We start from the raw sequence: 22774 nt of genomic DNA, 5'->3' as shown, positions 1-22774 counted from the left end.
TCTCGCATCGGGCTCCCTGCTCAATGGGGTATCTGCTTCTTTCTCTGTTCCTCTTCCTGCTTGTGCTTATGCTCTCTCTCTCAAGTAAATAAAGAAAATCTTCAATAAATAAATAAAGTCTTTTAAAAAAGAAAAAACATATTAGCAATTCAAACCCTAAAGCAATGGATCTCAGCTTTTGGCTTTTGTTCCCACCGCAAAAAACATGGCCAAAGATCTTCATGCCGGGGCAGAGTTTCATGCAATGGACGTTTAAGGATTTGTGCAATCCCCAGGACATTAGCTAAACCTCCACCTCTCCTCATTCCCTCAAAACTGCAAATGAAATTACTGGAGGAATGACTTTGAATCTTCTGCTCTAATTTATTTTTAAGGAAATCTGTTGAAATCGATTATTAATCCCAAACTACATATGGACCACCTCCCAAAGAATCCAGACAAGCGCGTTCATGCCACCGGAGTGCGTTTAGAACACTGACCCAGATAAACGAAATTCTTCTGAAGTTAGATAATCATCTGTGCTCCGAATTTTTAGAAACTCGGTATATAGTTAAGTACCAATAACCATAGCCAGCCAGTCCCATAATTTAAGCACTTATTTTGCTTTATTACTATGTAGTTTTCTCCTACTTGGCTTCCTTTCTTTCTCCCGTAAGAAAGATTGGATGGTGGGGGCGGGGGGCGGGGTAGCTGGTTAGCTGGTCCTGGAGCAGGTACTTCCCCTTGCCTGCAGTCTCCGTGTCTCTCAGACCACCACTGACAAATGTTGATATGTGGAAGTAGTTACCTCAGGTCGACTGTTCCTGCGGCCAAGCTGGGAGCAGTCACTTCAATAGAAAGCTCTGAGGTCCCTGCCAGCTCCTCTGGTCCACAGATGTCTCAGGACGCAGCCCCGCCCTTTCTTGGTTGCTACAGTGGGGTTTGCAAATGACTCGGCACTCCCGAGTGGTAACCAACCTTAAGGTGGACTTCCACAAAAGGTAGGAAACTTGCTGGCTTCAGGAAAATCTTTTTTTTTTTAATATTTCATACACTCAAAAGATTTTTTAGGAAGAATTCCTTCCTTTTCAATTCAGGTAGGAACGTTTTGTTCTTTCTGTAAATGAATCCTTTGCTTATTTGGGGGTAAAATGTGGTTTTGCATACTCTAAGTTTACCCATAACTCCTTCTGAAAATGCAAACTGAAAGCACACTTTCCTTCTCATTAAATTCTATTATACCAAAAGAAAGATCTAAGTCTAACTGTAACAGGATCTAAGCAGTGCTGTAAACCAGAGCTACAGGACCGCCTTGTAAACAGTACAAGAGTTCACTTGAGAGGGGCTGTCTCTCCATCCTGACTCGATAAGCAATTGCTGTGTGAAGTCCGATCTATACATTATGTTAGTGGCTTAAACCCAAATAGCATGACTGTGTAGGCTTTTTTAATTATTGCGAGACAGGGAACATGTTTGATAGAAAATGAAATCATTAAGTATGATTTCTCTAGAATAATGTGACTGCTCTTTGACAGGCAGCATTGTTGGAACCTTATTTTTTCACATTTTAGTGGGTAAATAAAAACCTTGTTGAATTTAGGACCTCTGTGGGCATTACAGAAAAAGCTTGGCTTTAAGGACAGTTTTTTTTTAAATTCCACAAGAGAAAGGGGAATTTTTACAAAAGGGAAAAAAAGAGAAAGGAAAGAAGAGAAGGGAGACTAGAGAAATAGAACAGAAGGAAACAAAAACCGAAAAAAAAAGAGAGAAGGAAGGGAGGCAGAGAGACAAAAGAATAAAATATGAAAGTTAAATATACTGACAGCACAGTTAGTTAAACACACTGAACTTTCAGAGCAAATCAGCAAAAACTTTGAAAGCTCAGGTGTTTCTGTAATTGCAATACATTGGGAAAATTCACACTGTTAAATGAGCCTCAAATTCTCACTTCCACCTGCATGAAACAGAAACCCTATTAGTACACAGGGTTATAATCAAAACGATGCCAAAATGAGTGCATGAGGAAGCAAGACTTGTAAGATCCTTCTGTCTTGTGCTCCTCCGCTATGAAATTCTAGAATTTGTAAAGTTATATTTTAATATGCTATTAATAGGTTGCCTTTGTTGCCTATTTTGATTGAATAATTTTAAAAACATGCCATTCTTTTTATGAGGAAATTATTTTTAGCACATGATAAAGATTCAGTGTTAATTTTTTCTCCTCCATTGAGAAATTAGTTTCAAGGCTAAATATTCAAATCTAGTTCATGATCCTAGGGATTCAAAGTTAGCAAAACACTGATGTAATGATGCAGAACTAGACACTGGGAAGCCATTCGCATGAAGGCTGATGTACAGGTCTTGGAAGGACAGGCTAGAATGCTAGGAAAAAGACGTAAAACTAAAGAAGATACTTGGTTCCCTCTTACCACGTAGATATGAAACAACGAGCCTAACACCCATGTTTCAGATTAGCTCTATTATATGAGCATTTTCTTCACAAAATAACTATGTACGAAAGGGCATGCCGTATCTGAATGACTGTAGGAGATAACCATCTTATAATTACAAACTTATTTTATGCTAAAGATCTTTGGTTCACCGTAAATATTTTTGCTGGGTGCCTGGGTGGCTCATTCGGTTAAGCGTCTGCCTTCCACGTAGGTCATGATCTCAGGGTCCTGGGATACAGTCCCAGCATCTGGTTCCCTGCTCAGCGGGGAGCCTGCTTCTCCCTCTCCTCTGCCTGCCGATGCCCTTGCTTGTGTTCACTGTCTCTCTCTCTCTTTCAGGTAAATAAATAAAATCTTTAAAAAAAATAAATGTTTTTGTTAATGAAGATGATATCGGAGAAAACTTTTCCATCTTTACACTCTCAGTTTATCCTGACCACATGGTTAGAAATGAAAATTTCTTAAGATTTTTGCCCAAAACATGTACATGTTTCTGTTTCCACAAGTATAAATTATTTATTCTTCTGGGTCTCCATTCACCAATCTCAAAATGGAGAAAACATAGAAAATGTATGTATTTTGGATTTGCTTGTCTGCACTCTATTAGAGAGCAATCCTTGCCCACATTTAAAGATTCACTTAAAGAGAATTTAAATATAAACAGATTCATATGCACATGCATACATAATGGAAGAATGGAAGAAGGAGGAAATGTTTCGAGATTTCCTTTCTAATTCTTTCTACCAAACACTACTTCTTACACGTGTCATGTTTGGGGTGTTCTTCCTTAAACAGAGATCCATTCTTTTATCATGGCTGTGCACTAAGAGCAAATGATCCTGAATTCATAATATTTGTAAATTTTTTCTTGGTGTTTATTCCTGATTAACCACAAAGTTACTGTAGTAGGTCTGTGGTGGCTGCTTCCACCAACCCAAAGCAGGGAAGCCCAAATGCTCAAAGGCAGCCGAACTTCTGGACAAAGGCGGGTACTGTCATGAGAGGAGCACCTGATTTGGGCTTCAGGGGTGGCAAGGAGGGCGGAAGGGGAGTGATGCTTTGCTTCCTTTAACCTGGTTTGTCATTGTGTCTTTGCACAATTTATTTACTTCTGACACTTAAATGCATGTGCAAATCCTCTGAGGGCTAAGTCATGTCATTCATCTTTTGTGGCGCATTATTGTTATGCATATATACCAATTTTGCCAAAAACTCCCCATTACTTCTTCTTCGTTAAATAACAACAAGCTGTGAGGGTTAGTTCTGCATCAGCACTTCAATTTCCTCATGAAAAATTGGCCTGCTTTCTTTTGGGTTTGTGAGCACCCACGCTAATATCACTCACATCTTGTTACATAACAAAAGAAAACAAAGGCAACTTGAACAGTAATCTGGCTTTGCCTGTTTGTTCTGGACACCATTTTGGTCTGCACAACTCCGGCTGCAGGCATTGTTTCCTTGTGTCCCTGTATGTGGAAAACGAAGGCAACAGAATATGCCAATCCCTCCGTTCTAGCTCTTGGCCAAATCTGCCCTGAGATTTAGCCAAATCTCCTCACCCATTTATGGAATGACATGTGCCCTTGCTAAGAAAATTCTCACCACCCCATTCAGCCTCATTCTCTTCTAAATCTGTGCACGGATCACGGCTGGCTACAGGCAGAGCCAGTCCTTCGCATGTCAAAACCTGCTGACTGTGCCATTCCCTCTCTAAAGGGCATCCGTACATTGGCATCCCAGGTACCTCTCCGCGGAGGATGACAAAAGTCTGGCTACGTTCGGCACCCCATCTTAATCCTGAATGAGTGTCATATCTCTTGAACAGGTGCTGAGACCAAAGACTAGGACCAGCTGTAACTCTCGCAGCCTTTTTCATGAGATAATAAGAATTTTAGGCAGGCTTGACAGAAATTTTGAGATTCATTGAATTGATAAATGTCAAATAAGGGGGGCAAGTAAGTGAGTGGTTTACGCATTGATTTGTCATCAATGGAGCTGTAGATCAGATGGCAACGTGATCATTTTTAGAGCAGCTCTCGTCTTCCTCTGCTCAAACACACCAAATGAAGCACCCATTTGCTGATGAGAAATTCACAGTTGAGGTCGACTGATGATGCAGTGCAAAGAAGCCTGTTCTGTTCCTCTGCTCATGGATAAACCGTGCCAAGCTTCACCTTTAAATAGCTCCACTTTAATTATGCGATATTTAGAAATAAAGTTCAGTCACAGTTCACTAATCATTTGTTCCCACCCAAGAAAGAGAAAAAAGAAAGAAAGAAAGAGAAAAAGGGGGAAAAATAATATTTAGCAATCAAGAACTCTTAAAAAGAAAAAAAAATGGACAACTCGGTACCAGGTTGCAACATAAAATAAAAGCATTTATTTAAGGAAAAATCATAATAGATTAAACTAATTATAATAAAAATAAACTAAAAAATTTTAAAGGGTGATATTATTTTTCTATTTAACGATAAAACCTTAGGAAGTGATAGATTAACTTAAGCAAACAGAACCCAAAGAAGGTACAGTAGCTACTTTCTTGAAAACAAAACAATCTTTTCGTTCCTGCCATTTGTCTGAATTCTTCCTTCGGGCAAGCTGGACAGCTGCACTAGTAGGTTTTTTAGTCATGGGTTATAAGCCCCACCTGGCTAGATTTGTTTAGCAGACAGCTGGCAGAATTAAATAAAAAGAATGGGACACAAAATGCTTCCCAAAAAAAGCTGAGAGAATACTTTTTGGATGTTTTAGCCTTTTGGAGGTTTATGGTTTTCTCTCTACTTTTTTTCTTGCCTATATTCACATACTACTAGATGTGAATATATATCGTGGATATTTTCCCTCAATTATAACGCCACGGCTGAGGTAAAAATGCAGCATAAATGAAAACATCAAGTAAGCATGTCTTGAACGACTTCTTTTTCTTTGAGTTAGAAATACCAATTTGCAGTTTATAAGTCCCCAAGAATGACATCAGTTTTAAATTAGCATTTTTTTATTTCTACATTTTCTTTGCTATTTTTTAAAGCCAATAAAATAGATTTTCTTCATCTGGAATGTTCTTTCTAGCTTAAAGATAAGAAGGAGTCTAAATTGTGGGAATGGCATCCTTCTGCATCTGTTTCTCTCACAAACCTATCAAATATCTAATTTTTGGCATGACTGCTGGCTCCGACAGGGGGATGACATAAACCAGCTTTGTGGTTACATGTTTCACTTTTAATCTCATGGAAATAAAAATCAGCACTGAAATGTCCCTTTACATGTGACAATTTGGGACTCTTTTCCAAAAGCCCAGGCAGAGGGGAGTTAACCTGGTTAAGCTTAACACACAGCATATGCAGTAGTGTCATGCATTTTTACGTTAAAAGACACAAGGCAAACCTGCCTTCAGTAGTGCTTTGTTCCCATCAGGAACATGGACTACAAACCGTAAGACCTGTATGACTCAGTGGCGGCAAGTTACTCAAGAATGACTGAAATGCATACCAGGATGGGGAGATGAAATAGCTCACTTAATAACCCTACATCTTCTGTGTGTTTTGTCTCTTTCCATAAATGCGGCAGAACTAGTGGAATATTTCAACCATCATGGGTTTGCTACTTAGCACGGGGAGAATCCAGCTTTTCACTAAACACAGTAAATATAGTATGGAAGGCTCAAAAAAACCAAAATGGTTTGGACATGATCCTGATTGGAGGAACTCCATGAAAATGGATTCCAACTGCTTATAAATGAGCAAGGGGGTGGGGCTGTGCTGGTTTTAAAGACAGCATGGCAGAGAAGCGTTAATGCTGATACCCAGCTCGCACCTAAGAGACGACAATGATTTGCGGCCACACCAAACATAAAACTACTCGAAATTGAAATGTATTTATACAGCCCATGGAAATGTTCTGACTATTAAGGGCCAGGCCAGGAAACAAACTCTTTAATTCATGACCTAATACTTGCTTTCCAGAGCGAAAGCCTGACTTGGCCCCTCTCCACCCAGCCTATACATCTCCATGCAACGTAGACTTTACGGAGCCAGGCATGATCTGTTCATTGCAGAGGCCTGATTCTCCCTAAGCACTGATATCAATATCATACATTTCAAATACAAGGGAGGCCTGGGCAGGCTTAATCCCCAGGGCCCAAGTAAACCGAGCATGGCCTCTAGGGAGGCTGTTGGGATAGAGCAAAAAGACAGTGTTACTGTATATGTTTTCACATGGTTAGCAGAATGGGTCTCCATCAAAGACTGAGAAAACAGGCATGGTGAGAAGGGAGGAATGAGGTCACTGCAGGTTTCTGTCTGACCCTAAAAGACAATCCAATCTTGGTTGTCATCTGACAGTCTTCTATTTAGTTTGATGGATACAATTACATCTATCTAGCCAGATAATTACAGTACTGGGCGTCTTCCATGTAGTGGTGGCTTAGCAGAATTAAAAGCTATGAAATTCTTTTGTGTGTGCTGGGGAGCCTCTCCTTTTCTTCCTAATACAGATTTCCTCTCCCCTGCCCCCCTTGCCCAAGGAAAAGTAAGGGGAGAGAATTCCCTGTAAATCGTAGATTGTGATTCTCAGGTGTCTATAAGCTTCCATAGGAATCCATCAAGTCTGTCGTAATTCAACTTGCATCTCAGCCAACTTCTTTACTAAAGGAAATTGATTCTTGTTTACATCTTTGAGTAAGGAGAATCATGGTGAATTTTAATAGGATAAGCCCCTAGTGTTAGAAAATCTCCCTCCTTTGGTTATGGGAGCTTTGAAATTCGTATATCAGACATCAACTTGGATTCAAAAAAAAAATATTTTTTAGACCAAAATAAAAGATCTCTACAAGTTTAAAGTTCAACCTTAATAATTGCTCAACAGCCATTTTTTTGTTTTGTTTTGTTTCGTTTTCATCACCCCAATGAGTAGTACGTTATTCCCATACTCTGTTAAAGGACACTTTAATTGCAAGATGACCTTCCATTGTTAAAGGAATCACCCGCCACCAGTATTATTTTATTGCTGGATGAAAATTAATATTGTCCCTTACTATTTTAGCACACATAAGCATTTAATTGGGGATAGTGTGTACTACTTAGTAAAATAAATATTCCTGGGAGGAAAAAAAAGAGTGATTCTCTAAATGTTAATTCTGTTCATTGAAAGCCATGAGAGAAAAAGTTTATTATTTTAGATAGAGGTAAACATATTGCTATGGGAATACTCTAGTGTAGATTCCATGGCTATTATTCAAGATAGCAAAATATCTCATATTTAGCAACAGGAAATGTACTGCGTTACTTGTTGGGTCAAAAGATACTACCTATTCTTGAGACGATAACTTTTTTTTTTTCAGTTTTAGAGTTAAATTTATAACATAACAAAAGAGCACTAATTTCTTCCACCACCTAGAGCTTCAAGTCACTAATTAACTAATCCATTAAATGTATGTTTCCCACACTTAAGGAACCAAAGAAACCTGCAGGCTCTGTCTATTCACCCAGGGATCGCTTTCCTGGTGGTGAAATGAAACCAGCTTCTTTGTGGAACGGAGCGATCACTGGCTGCCAGTAACACAACCCTCTACAATGTGTAGAGGGGGAAATGAAGGCTAGCTCATCCGAAGGAAACTACAGGGGAATTTTAGATCAGCAGAATGCAATTATCCAAGTTGGAATTGTTCCAGGACACCAAAAGCGAACTTTAAAGGTGGGTAAATTGAATAGCATTGCTCCTCAATTGCCCGGCAAGCAACCACATCCCTGACAAGACTGGTGCTCGTTCTCTTTATTTGTCTTTACTTTGTGAAAACCAGTGGCCAAGGTCCTGGCCACGGCCACAGGAAATGGAGTGTGTAGACCGTTTGAGCAGAATGGAGAACATCAGCTCTAGTAAGAGGCACTCCACACTTTACAGCTATCTAAAAAGGGAAAGAAGATATTTTTACAATCTGTTCAAGACACAATATATTTGCTGACCCAGTATTTAGGAAGACTATGCTTCCAGCCCCTCTTGCATCTAAGTGGGACCACAGGACTGAGTTCTGTCTGGCCAATGAAACGTGGGCAGGAATACATTACTCGATTTCTAGCTGGGCCATGAAACACACCTTTTGGTCTTCCAATTTCTCTGTCTCTGCCTCTCTGTCTGTCTTTGTCTCTCTCTCTCTCTCTCTCACACACATACACACACACACACACACACACACACACACACAGAAGTGAAGGAACTTCTTGGGGAGCTGTTGCCTGGAAGAGTCACACAAGCTGTATCGGACTGTACCATGAACAAGGAAAAAAACACTTCTATTGTGTTAAGATTTAGAAGTTTTTGTTATACTGACCAGAGATACTTGACTAATATTATATCCATAATAAAAATGGAATTCTCTTGAATTTCAAAACTGAGAAAGTTGAAAAGTTACCCCATAAAGCAAGGATGTGGTAAGATGTACATTTTTATCCATTCCTTGTGAGTGTTAAATTTATACTAGTGTTCTGAGGGGGAAACCAAGCATAATATATTAAGCTGTAAGAACTTCACATAATTATTACAGTTTGACCTAGTAATTCTACTTCTAGAATCTATCCTTGAGGAAAAAATTTTTGTTTCTCAGATCATTGGCTATGATAACAAAAATCTCATATCCCTTTTATTATCAACAATAGAGGGATAGTCACCAAAACTTCAGTTATTCCCTTATTAGGAAATTCTGTGCAGTCATTAAAAATTCTATATGCAGTGAATATTGTAGTCACTGATTTGTTCAATAAGCTAATGTTTACTGAGAACCTTTTTTGTTCTAGAACTTACTCTAGATGCTGGGAATATGGAAATGAGCAACACAGAAAAACATCCTTGCTCTTATGATGTATATATTTTTGGTGGGTTAGACTAACATGGTACAGTAGACAAGTCAATAAATAAAATAACTGACCCTAGTAACAAACTGGGAAAATGTTTCACTGAGAGTTAAGTAAACAAATTCTGACACCATATATACACCACACACAGAGAAACACCAACACACACATACAGAGTTATAGAAAGTCTGCAGAGAAAAATCATAAAATTCTAACACATGCATATGCAATATTTCTAATCATGAACAACTCAAAGGCCATGAGACATATAAATTAGTTGCATTGCTGTTGTATGAATTTGAAATATTAAGTGTACAGCTCCGGTGTGGAGGGGACCATTTGCATAGGGTACAAATGTAATTAGGCAGCTAACCAGCAGCCACTTCTCAAAATGATTTTATTGTTACAAATCAAGTAACATTCTACAAAGTGATTTCAATTATTCAAAAGAAAACATTATTTTTTTAAAACTTTTTGAAAGGCAAAGAAAGGGTGATGGGTTGAGGTAGAAACTCCTTGCTGGAACTAATAACAGAAAGGAAAGAATGTAGTAAGTCTAACACAGTAATGGTACGATGGTTCTTGGGGAAGCTGGGGCCCGGTGAATGGGTTCATGTTCCCCCTCCCCATCCCTGTCCTGGAAGGAACATAAAGGAATTCATGAAACTCTTTTAGCTTATACTCCAGAGGATGCAAAAATTACTCCTCAAGTGAAAAATTAAAGAATCACTAGTGCTCTGAAGTGGATACTTAAATTTCCCCCTATGATCTCCTCTGTTTTCATGGGCACTTTATATGCTATGACAGGATGGGTACATAAGTTAATCTTTCGAGTTCTCGGTATGTTCTCTCACAAATGTCCAATGTCTGTGCCATCCTGTTGACAGTGATTTTTTTTTTTTCTGGGCTGGGGAATTAAGAATTATTTTTGTTTTAGTATTCATATTTCTGTTTTCTGAAGTATTTTTTAAAGAGAGTATGGCTTACTTTAAACGTTAAATAAAAACAAAAATTATGCGTATGAACATATACATAAACACAAAAGGGTATTGCCATCTCTTATTAGGATGAGGAAAACTTTTTTGCTGTGACCCAGACTTCCATTACCACTACAACACCACCTTGCCCCTGGCATGGGAGCAAGAACCATCAATAGTGTCCCGTCCTTGGCCAAGATGATCCCAATCAGCCATCACCTGGCAAGTGAGCTTAAGTAAAGCCTTCGGGCTTCATACCATGTCCCTTAAAGACATAAAGACACAAAGATGCTGGGTCCCCCGAAAGGCTGGCCCCCTCCCCAAAGTCCATGCGTATTCGTTCACTCATCATTTATTAGAGACCTACATCTTCAAAAAGCCCGCAGAGCAGATAGCATTTCAGACGCAGCATATTTCCATAGAATTGGAAGAGAAAGGTTGTTCTTAATGGCTCTCAATGAAAAAAATCTCCAGACATTACACACATGGACAGAAGGGTCCACAGTCCTAAACGTATCCCACCAGAACTAACTCTGTTGGCAGCAGCGGAGAGCTCTGAATCAGAGGGTTGGAAGGAATCTAAGTAAGACATCTAGTCCATCACCCTGCCTCCAGGCAATTTTCCAGGCAGATGGGTATTTATCCTGTTCTTAAAGCTCTCCACTGATCTGAGGGAAAAAGACAAGGGTATTTATATCCATGATGTTTTCCTACCAAATGTGTAATATTTGCCACCTACACCATCTGCAGCAGTTCAGAATGTAGTAAGATTGAAAGTTAAACTCATTGATCTCAGGAAAGACAATGAAATGAAAATATTTTGCTTTATATTATATAATTTCCCTCAAAGCTTTTGATGAAGACTTCATAAAATGGCACCAGTCGTTTAGGGCAATGAATGAAGCCTTTGCTTGACAAATGACAATCACTGCAATTTTCAGAACTCAGATAGGAAAAAAAAAACAAAAAACAAAAACAAAAAACAAAACCTCAGTAGTTACTGTTGCTCCTTACCATGGTTCTTTAGAAGTTAGGTCTGAGGTCATAGGCTTACTCTCTGGGCAGGTCATTTAGCTGTACTTTGTTCCATTGTTTTTAACCATAGCTCACCTGTCTCTCAAACATACATCCTTCATCACAAATATTTAAGAGCCTATGGAAAAATTATCAAAGTTCATGTTTTTGACTAGAGTGAGGGCTCCTTTTTCCATCCCTCTAGTTATGTGCATCTCCATTTTTCTGCATGAGATAAACCTAATTCATTGCTTAGTATTTCAATATAGAAAAGAAATTTGAAGATCTCCCAGCCAGATTTTATAAAGAACTTCCCAAATCCCAATCGCTTAATCCTCTTATTTGCATACTCGGTTTCTTCATATTTTGGAACTTGAGCTCCTTAAGATCCAGCAGGTCACTTTCCCTGATGTTCGGAATACTGACTGCCTACCAACCTCTAGTGATTTTATTGCCATGTGGCCAACCCCAGGTTTGTTTCTCGGGTGTCCTTGTTCCTGAACCGACATCAGCCTAACAAGTCAAGATTCAGGTAATTGTCCTTGACATTTGCTGGTGACAAGAGATGTCACCTCCATCCAGACAGAGACCATGGTTGGTGCTAGTATCTGTGCAGGAGCATGGTCAGGCCAACGAATATGCATTAGATCTGTAAGAAACACCACTCTGTGGATAACCCAATCTCTAGCCTCTAGTCCTTAGTTCCAGGTGTCATATACATGGCTCCATCCTTAAACTTTCTCCAGGATCATTGCTAGAGGCATTGGAGGCAGTCAGGTCTATTTCTCTGGGAAATTTTTTTCTCAAAAGCTATTCTGGCTGTGAGTAAGTCTGGTATTCAGAGCTTAGCCTAGAATGACTGCAGCACGGGTCTTATTGAAGGAACCATGATTTCAAATATGAGTCGATCAAAAGGATAAGTTTTATAGGATTTATTCTCCCTAATACACAGAAAGTTGGTAAAGGCGGCCCAACTTAGTTATGCACTTAGTATATATAAAATGATCAAATGAAGTTTTGGCAAAATTCTTCAGTACATGAGGTAAATTCCCAGTGAACATGGAATAAAGTAATGGGGAATCAACTACACTAGTATAGTAGAAAGAGAATCATCCTGGCAGTTGAGAAATCAGAGTTCATTTGACACTGGTATAAAGCATATATAATTTACTCACATATAACACATAGTTCTAGAATATTTCTAAGATAAAGTCTACTAAGCTCTGGCCTTGGGGCAAAGTGGGGGCTCTCAGTAGACAAGGCAGAGCGAGTTAAAACAGGTGAAGTTGGGGTTGGGCATTCTATGTTCAGACCACTGAGACAGTAAACACAAGTCCAGTCCAAGCCAGCATAAATATCTAAAATTTCTGATCAAACAGTGAGATTGGACAGTGCACTTTCTGAGAGAGAGTTATTCTCAGCATCTAGCAGTGCCTGAGTTGTAATGCAAAGAAGTGGATGGACAAGATACTAAAAATAGTCCAGTCCCCGTGCACTAACTGGAAGGATCTAGAGAAGAGAGAAGAGGACAGGGCTCAGCAGACTGGTTGAGAGACAAGTTGGCCTTTACTCCCAGAGGGTCAGAGCTAGATTAGAAAATGAGTAGTACCTGCAGGGAAATGGGTAGAAAGGCTAAGGCCTGCCTGATTCCCACAGCTGCTAGAGGACATCATCTACTGTGAACCTCCACTGCATGTGTACATGTGCCAGGTAGTGTCCCCAACATACGTCCTTCATTTCTTATAGAATCCCTCAGAGGTAGTCCTTGATTACCAAAAAATACCCAAGACCCAAGAGTTCTGGCTAAATATGTAGTGAGGAAGATGTTGCATGCTTTCACCATTCCCCTGCCTTTATCATACTCTCAGAGAATCTCAGTGCACATCCAAATTGCTGAGATGTCCTGTGTAAAAGAGACCATTTCCAACTACGTATTAACCCAGAATTCTCAATGAAACCACTTCCCAGCATCCTAACGAATATACTTACATACTTATTCTTTCAGAAACATTTATAATCTCTCTTACCCAGTGGTTTAAGAACAGACTCTGAAAATTCCTGAGAAATACATGTGCTTTGTAACACAAAGAATTAGACAAATGCAAAATAGTGTGATTGTGGCCAATTTGTGTTAGTGAAAATGAGTAAGAGGGTGGTGTTGGAAGCCATTAATGGAATGGTGGTGCTGAAGTTTGGATTGCTATAGATCTACCAAGACAATACTCTTGTGTGGCTAAAGGTCTAAATTTCCGGCACAACATAGACCACAGATGGGGCATATACTTGGGTTTAAAAAAATATACAGAGTGAATGAATGAATGAATGAATGCATGAATTAGAAAAAATGCAAATAATATATATTCCATCTTTGGAGAACAAATTTTCCTTTGAGGGAGACAATAAATTCCTTTCACACTATGCCCAAATGGTGGCATAGTTCTACCAGATGAACCAACCATCATAATTTTAAAACTCACAGGGCATTTGCTCTAGAAGTGTCTTTTTCAAAATGGCCCCTTCCCGGCAAAGACTATCTCCTTCCAAGGACTTGTGGACTTTCTACTGTTCTCCATTCCCAAATCAATAACCAGCCTTGTTCCATTGCCTCTATGGAAGGCTTAGGTCCCAAACAGTTGGGTGTATATATTTGTTGAGGTGGGAGAGGAAAAAAGATGGTCTCATAGGAAATTACAGTTAAAAAAAAAAAAGACAAAAAACAAACAACAACAAAAAAGTGTTTTAATAAGAAGCTTCTCAGAGCCTTTAGTATGCTAATGGACATTGTGGTTTTCTAAAAACAGGTTGAGGAGGAGAGGACATACTATAAGGCATTTTCTAAGCTGTAAGTTTTTCCACAAAATTTTATGTCCATGGAACATTTGGGAGGAAATGCTATGCTGGCCTCTTTAACTTTCCTTAGTGTGCTTAGCTAGAACGATCTTTGAGGGTTAAAGAATGAATGAGACAATGTGAGTGCTATTTCCCAGCATAGTCACACACAGCGAAGCTTCAAAGAATAATGTTCCTAATATTCTGCAGGTATTAGGCGAATATTATTATCTCCATTTTGTGAATGAGGAAACTGAGGTTCACAGGATTTGAGTGGCTTATCTTCGGTCAAAAGCCCAACTATGGCTTCTGCCTCCCAATCCAAAAAGCTTTCTCCTGGGCCGCTGCTTCTGGCCCCTGAGCAGCTCTCACCCCTCTACACATCACTACCTACCATGATGTCACATCCCCCTAGAAATCAATTTTGCATGAAGCACTCTGAGTAAACCAAGTGGGAGTCTCATTGGTTTGAATTCAATTCTTTTGAGGACTTGCGATCAGGAAACATGTGCTATCCAATTTTTCCCACACATGCCACTTCTTAGCTGGCCTATCACTGGGGGCCTGTGCAGTGTGGTCTGTTTGAGGCCAATAATCATATCACCATTGTAATGAGTGGCAAATCCTATGTAATTTACACATTAAAAGGAGGCTGAGATGCATGGAAAAACCCAACCCCCATTTGTCTAATGAAATTAAAGCTCTTAGCCAAATACTGGTGCTGAAAAGAGATGTTTGGGAAGGGCTCTCGCGGGCTCTCTCGCCCCTGCCTCTGAAGAAGAGGGTGAGTGTTCTTTATTCATGATCCCGCCTCTACCTAAATCACTCCCACAATGGGACCTCTAAACCAAGGGGCCCTGTCTGGGAGCATGATTTACGCATAGCTGAGGCCAGGCGGGGCTTACAAAGGCATTATGACTAGTTATTTTCAATGACAATTGAAGGGAAAAAGAAAGCAGCAAAGATGTTCTGTGGCTTGGCAGGCGAAGCACTAAACTGCTCCTGCCTCCTTCCCCCAACAGCAGAAAAGAAAGTTTTGAGACATACCTGATAAAGCAATTATTTTAAGATATTTTTCTTGTTCAGTGGTAACTGGACAGTCTCATAAAAATCTAAATAATACAGCATTTGGAGCAGCCTCACTGAGCCAAAACTTTGGAACAAAACATTGGTCCCATGACGAGGCAAGAAGAGGTGGCTGGCTCTAACATTCCAAATTCTTATGAGCTCCCCAAGACTGAAATTCTCCCTTATGTCGGGGAACCAGCCATGTTGAAGTGAAATGAAATGTAACAACCCACATATAATTGAGTGTCAGTCTGAAAGTCAAGAACCTACCATCAGGAAGCGAGTTAGTCTCTAGAATGTTTTTGTTTGGCGCATGAATGACAGATACATGGAAATCCTGTACAGTATTTGGATTTAAGAATATCAGCGGAAGCATCAGGGCAATAATGTATGCAAAGAAATATCCACAGTATATAGGAAAACAGCTGATAGCCTTTATCCTGGCTTAATCAGCTTCTCATAGGCAAATGCGTGTGATGAAAAGGGCTCATGCACGCGCACACACACACACGTGTTCACACAGACACACCTGAATCAGGGGAAAGGGGTGTGTTAAGAATTATCAGTCTCCATTTTCCTCACCCTCCATAGAATGTTTCAAAATCTAGACTCTGATTCCAACCTCCTTTCCTACCACTCTCCACTCCCTATTCTCTAGCCACATCCTTCTTTCTCTTCCTCAATCACATCAAAAGCATTTCTGTTTCAAGACATTCTGCCTGTAATATTCTGCCCTAGGATCCTCATACAGCTAGCTCCTTCTCACCCAAGTAGATTTTTGTGGGTTCTAAGCACATCAGATCAAATATATTAAAATGCACTCATATTAAATAGAATTTATATAAAATAAGAACAGTTAAGTTTCAGATGATTAGTAACAATAGACATTTTGTATGCATTCAAATAAACATTATTGATTTAAATTCTGCAGTATTCTTTTCTTTTCTTTTTTCTTTAAGTAAACTGTACTCCCAACATGGGGCTCAAACTCATGACCTAGAGATCAAGAGTCACATGTTCTACTGAATGAACAAGTAGGTGCCCCTCTGCAGTATTTTTTTTCATAAATTATTGGCAATAACCTTTTTTCCAAGTTTGAAATACTTTCATAAGCCCTTAAAAATCCTAGCCCACATTAACTAATAGATGAAATATTTCTGTTCTTACCATTTGGGTTCAGGCCAAATAGCATCCCATACTCAGAAGAGGTGTTTTCTAACTACCCTTTCCAAAATATCTACCCACTTCACGTTCAGTGACTTTCTGTCATTTATTGTACTTTTTATAGTCTCTATATGACTGAATGAATTCACACATCCTAGGATAATTCCACCGTAATACTGATTTAAAATAATAATACGGATTTAAATTTGCATTGGCATAGAACTCATAACTAAACTGTGGTGATTTCAACAGTAACAATTCAAGATGCCATTTTCAAAGGTATCTGGTGTTGTAGGGTAGGAGGTGGGGCAGTGGCTCATTTTAAGTTTTAAATACAAAAACACATACATACATGCATACATACTTCCATCAAGGGAACTTTAAAAACAAAAAAAATTTTCAAGTATAAATCAAATATCTTGGTGAAAACTATGGGACAGAAAACGCAGCACTCATTTGTGAAGCTCCAGACCAGAGAAGTATGTAATGGTATCACTCAGCCTTCAAAAACAGTAATGGAAAGCAAGCATCAGAGCCCATGGAGGCTCCCTTTACAGAGACTGAATTTTAATTATCTTCCACAAATCACTTTGTTTAAAAAAAAAAAAAACTCTTGTTAAACAACATCTCCTATATTTTGATAGATACCAGGGCCAACTGAATCTTATGAAATTGTTAGACTTTCAATTCTGGGATCCAAAGTAGACCAAGTCGGCCATTACATAATTCTGACTTAAATAGTCTGTGTGTTGTATGTTAGCTATCTTGTTTCATTTTCTCAGTAACTTTATATGTAGGTAAAAAATACATTGTTCCTGTTTTGTGATAAATAAACAGATGCTATACTCGCTTTAGTTAGAATAGGTCAGGCTTATGCTACAGTAACAAGCAATTCCAAAAGAAACAAACTATGTACATACACAGTCACTCAGGCTGGCTACCTCTTCAGGGAAGCTGTTCCGAGTGGCTCAGCAGTATGGATTGTTTTCACAGTGTGTCTCTGCCACCTCAACCTTTGGCTACCCTGTAAGTTGGGAAAGAAATAAGTAGAGAGTTACAAAGTGGAGAGTTACAAAGTGTTTCTTTGACTTAAGGCACAAGTGACACACATAATCTCTCTATACAGTTCATTGGCCAGAGCTAGTCACACAATCCTATTTAAAGGCAAGGCTGCTGGGAACTATAGCTTTCCATGTTCCCAAGATAGAGGAATTTGATATGGAATGTGTCTCTATCGCAATACCTAAAATCAAACAGCAAATAAAGTGAAAGAGCTGAGACTTGGCCTTAATCTGACAACAACCCAGTACTCTTTCCATGACTCTGTCTAAGCTGGAAAATAAGGATTATGAGTGTTTTGGTTTTTATTTTGTTTTTCTGATTCTGTTTCTAGGACCTAGCATATACCTGACATATGGAAGATACTCAAAATACTTCTTATACTAGGAGGGAAGGCAGAGATGGAGGAAGAGAGAAAAGGACAGAGAGAGGAAGGGAGAAAAATACAGGTCTTTATTGTTTCTTAATTTCATGATTGATTGATTCTTTGGAGTATGGTAAAGGACAGAAATGATATAGCTACTACTTTCCAGCCTTACAACATCCTTTCACAACACTAAAGTGAAAAAGTCAAAATGTAGAGACCAATATGGCCACCTTCAAATTTCTGCCCCATTCATCCTGCAAATATCTCCATAAATGGTGGAAGAGAGACAGAGGGAGAGAGAAAATTAAGAAAAGAAAGAATAGATTAAGGAAAAAAAAAAGGGGGGGGGGCGCCTGGGTGGCTCAGTGGGTTAAAGCCTCTGCCTTTGGCTCAGGTCATGATCCCAGGGTCCTGGGATCGAGCCCCACATCGGGCTCTCTGCTCAGCAGGGAGCCTGCTTCCCCCTCTCTCTCTGCCTGCCTCTCTGCCTACTTGTGATCTCTGTCTGTCAAATAATAATAAATAAAATCTAAAAAAAAAAAAAGGATTAGAGGACTATCATGGGGAAGAGACAGTGGCAAAAGGAATTCATCTGGAATGTAAATTGGTGTATAATATGCCTTGGGTTCTTTGCCAGAGAGGTGGCATGTAAAGGAAATGCTACGGCAAAATTATTTAATAAGAAGGATGCTGGATTTCTTCTGTGCTCTACAATTTACAGTAGAATCAAAGGACCACGCTTTTACACAACCCTTACAGGAAAAGCAAGACAGGGGCAAGCAGAAATAAATTAAGTATCTGCCATTGATTGTCATGGATAGCACCAGCTTATTGAGCTAATACTTTATTAGTGTGCTATAGCTTGGATGGTGATGGTCTTTTTATTGTTTTTGTGGTAACTCTTTATTTTAAGTATCTTATCATTATGAATTCATTTAGTATTGATTGCAATAGCACTGATCATAAAGAATTAATTTGGCCTTACCATGAATATCATACACACTTATATAAGAGTTTGGCTGTAATTCAAAATTAATTAATATGGTAAAATTTTATTGCTTTTGCAATTCTGCAATCTTTTTAAATGCATCTAAGGTGTCTTTTTTTTTTTTTTTTTTTTTTTTTTAGCAGGTAAAACCTAGCAGAAAATCTACCTAAGGCATTTTTCTCTGGAGGACAACTTCATTTAATGATAAATGGAAAATCTACCTTAAGAAAAAAAAATTCTTCACGTCTTAAAATACTTGTAATTCCAGCTCTAGAATTCTGGGTTACCAAAAGACTAAAGCTTTGAGTCCTAGAAAAATGATCATGTCTGCTGGGTGTTCCCCCTTCCTTGACATGGTTAGGATGGGCAACATAATTGAGGGTTTATCTCTCCTCAGTACCTTCTGTCTCTCACCAAAGATGATTTGTCCCTGTCAGAGTGAAGGGCCCCCAGCAAAGGAACTCCATTTACTTATAATGATATTGAATTACCAGAAGGTACAATTCAGGACATACTTCTAATTAGCTGAGATTGTTGAACGTAGGTATTAGTGGGGATTTGGGGAGGTTTGGGGTCTAAATCAAATGGCACATGTCTGGAATGCCTGCCTGTGGCCTTCGGTTAAAATCCACTCCACTGCTTCCTGTTGCTGCTGCTGTTCTGAATGGGATTATGGGGGCATGTGTAGACCTATTGGGACATCATGCTACAGATGGCCCCCCCTTACACAGATCTGGACTAGGGTGTCCTTCAAGGACTGCTGTTAAAAGACACCAACATCTTAAAATAATCTCTTCCCTCCACCACTTCAGTGTTGAGAAAGTCTTTGAGGCCTCTCATCATCCCTATTTAAAATGTAAATGTCACCTCGATCCAACAGAGTAATCCATTTACCCACCAGGAATTTAACATTAGGGAACCCAACATACACAATCACTTCGACTGAGTAAAACACTGAAATTTTAATGAAGAGGTGAGAACAGAGAAACAGTCCGGAGGATGGGAGACTGCCCAAAAGGCAGCCCTTGTGGAATGTCTCTGTAGTAGGCTCTGGAATCTCGGGGACCAGAGGAGATTCCAAGAAGAGGCAAAGGAGCACACAGAACTGAAACGGAATCTTGAAGACAAAAAAATTTGGTTAAGGACAGTGCAAGATCAGCCAGTTAGCAGGCCAGAGAAGAGTTGGGGGGCTTAGCCCGGGTAGAGTCAGCAGAGAGCCGCTGGGTGCTAGGAAACCCACAGAGCCCCGGCAACCACTAAGGGCTCCCTGCTCTCAGTGGATATGCCAATGAGAAATGAAATTAGGATACAAAGTAGAAAGTCAGCCGCCAAAGTGATTTGGAAGAGATATAGGCCTGTGCCCCTATTGACTTAGTCCATTGTCAGAGCCCAGAGCCAGAGCAGCAGATACGGACAAGGCAGGACAACCCAAAACTCATAGTAGAGGTGCTGGTGGCATCCCCAGTAGGAGGGAACCTGTTACAAAGTAAGTGGAAGACACCAAGTCTAAAGAGACGGAGGGCCCAGGGATTTCTGGGATGTGGCCATAGAATGTTTCTTAGGATTCCTGAATCTGTTCTACTAAAAGCATCTTTAGCGATATTGAAAACTGGTTTCCTCTTTTCCAATATATAGCATTTGTAACTTTCAAAGGCACCCTTAGAGGAAATCCAGCCTCACTGGCCAAGCCAGCTCCTCCAAGCTGCCGTTCCTCACTGGGCAAGCTCTCCCTTCTTCTAACTTCCACTGTGCTTTCTCTTGGGGAAACCATAAAAAGCCACACCTTTCACTAGCCAAACTCTCTCTTACAGTCGTGCAGAAATGTAATTACCACCCTTGTCTAAGGTAGCAAATACCAGAAGTTTTTTAGTTGGTATAAACAAAGATTGTCCTACTCCTTCTGTCTGCTACCAAAAAGGTATATAAAAGTCTATTCTTATCTTTTTAATTACTGATATTTTCTTTGTGTCAGTTAATAACACACTGCACATCAAATAACACAGCTGCTAAGCAGAAGACTCTGAAGTCCAGAATTCACCTATCCCGCCAGATTAGTTAAAGGTTTCAGGAAAAGGGAAGACTAAAGAGAACTGAAGTAATTTGTTTCTTAATACCTTAAATTAGCATGTCTTTTGATTATAGGTGTTTCAGGGCGTTTTCGGTGGCAAAGATGGCCCCCTTCCTGATAAACGCCAAGTTCAGCACCTCCAAGTAACTGTGCGAGCATATGCATTTGCCCTTAAAAATTAGCAGAGGATGTCACGGAGGTAAGAGGGTATTCTTTATTTGTGCTATGGGAAGCAATAATGGAGATTTACAGTTCTTCAATATAGCATAGGATTTCCCAGAATGCTGACTAACGGAACCACAAGGAGGTTTATTGATGTAGCGCTGTATTGAAAACACAGGTTTATTAATAAATAGCTTCATGAGAGTCTGAGAGGCAAAAGAAGATAGCAAACGATACGAAGGCATGAAAAACAGGAAGACCGTGTGAAAAAAGCATGTAGCTTAAGAAATGGGACCAGGAGATTAACTGCTGGGATCAGCTTAGAAACTTAAGCATTCAGGGAAAACATTCAAGTGAAGTCTATGCTAACAGAGCCTTTTCCTTCTGTTTGCAGGTTTTAATAGCCACAAATGTCTCTTAGCATTTCCCTCCTTTAGGAAGACAATATCAGACTGCTGGCATTGATTTCTTAAAATTATACTGGCAAAAAGATAAACAAAGCTCAAGATATAGAAATACATTTTACACTGAAAAAAAAAAGAAAAAAAAACAAAAAAACAAAAAAACACACTGAAACCAAATCCTCATATTTCTTGGCTCACGGTAGCAGGCTGACTAGTTACCCAAAATGAGCTTGTTGCAAAATCACTCTGTTCTCACCACAGGCACAATTTACCAACTGGGTGCAACAGACACCGGGCTGGCTCCTGAACTTCTCTCCTCCAATTAAGCTACACAACCTGTTACCATTTTGCCAATGGACTCTATTTACTTAGGTTCTGCTTAACTTGCCAAGTGCTCACTCTGTGGAATTCCCAGCAAAGAGAAAGGAACAATTGGGGGAAATTTTTGTTAACATCCTTTCTTTTAACTTTCCCTAGCAGAGGGGAATGCATCAACGTGGAGCAGATGTGCTGAGACCAAATGCTCTCTTCCTCATGATTACAGTTGGTTATACCTGTGGATAGGCAAGCTAATTCCACAGCAAATGTGCAAGAGAGGGTAGTACTAACGTACAATGTGTGGTCCTGGAGGCTTTGTTCCCACGTAATAGGGTGCTTCGTTTCACGAGACCTGGCACGTTGAGAAGAAAACTGATGTGAAACAGCCCCGTGCAGTTGGAATCAGGGGCTACGTCTGAGCGGTTTAGAGAGTGCCCGAGTTCTCAGCGATGTTGACACAAATATCACGGAATTTATTATTTGGAGTTGGAAAATAATGATTCTCTCTACTTAATGTGCTCAGCGACTCTGCACCCAATTGTTTTCTGCCATTTGAGAATGCCCGAGGATGTCATTAAAACTACACGTATCAATATTAAACCTTTACAAGTAGGTGACTAAATGAGCTGTTATTATCTTTGTTTCTGACAATAGTGTACCTTTTTACTTCATTTATCAGTAACTAGGTGTAGTCGATTGCACTCTGGTATTGATCCCAATATCTATACCTGTCACAGACTACCTTTCCTCAAGGTCATCGTAAGGTCGAGTTATGATCAATATGAATTGACTGTCTGCAAATAAATTTATGTAGCTGACATTATTGCAAGTAATACCTTTTTTCAAATTAAGGTGGACTACTTTGGGAAGCACATGTGTTTGAAACACTAATGGTAACCTCATCCAACGCTGCATAATGAACCAGCCTCGCCATGATTTACAAGTTCTCTTTGTCGAACTGAAAGCTGCAGAGACTCCCCAATAACCATTTCTAAATGACACCTGCAGAGTTTCTAGCTTCGGGTTTAGTGTGGATGCTAATTACGTTTCCCAAGCAATGGCATGCTCCTATGTAGCCC

The 22774-nt window shown here is 39.6% G+C and overlaps 1 long non-coding RNA gene across 1 annotated transcript; it reads left to right on the top strand.

The window, feature by feature from the left end:
- The first annotated feature begins 919 nt into the window (after positions 1 to 919).
- LOC125095294 (uncharacterized) lies at positions 920 to 22517 on the top strand. Its single transcript, XR_007125840.1, has 4 exons — positions 920 to 980; positions 7881 to 8123; positions 20886 to 21010; positions 21368 to 22517. It is a non-coding gene; the product is annotated as an uncharacterized LOC125095294 (long non-coding RNA).
- Positions 22518 to 22774: the final 257 nt, after the last annotated feature.

This window comes from Lutra lutra, chromosome 3 (assembly GCF_902655055.1).
Source record: "Lutra lutra chromosome 3, mLutLut1.2, whole genome shotgun sequence".
In the NCBI taxonomy this organism is placed as follows: Eukaryota; Metazoa; Chordata; class Mammalia; order Carnivora; family Mustelidae; genus Lutra; species Lutra lutra.
The sequence above is the reverse complement of the archived record's forward strand: the minus strand, read 5'-3'. Positions and strand labels throughout refer to the sequence as shown.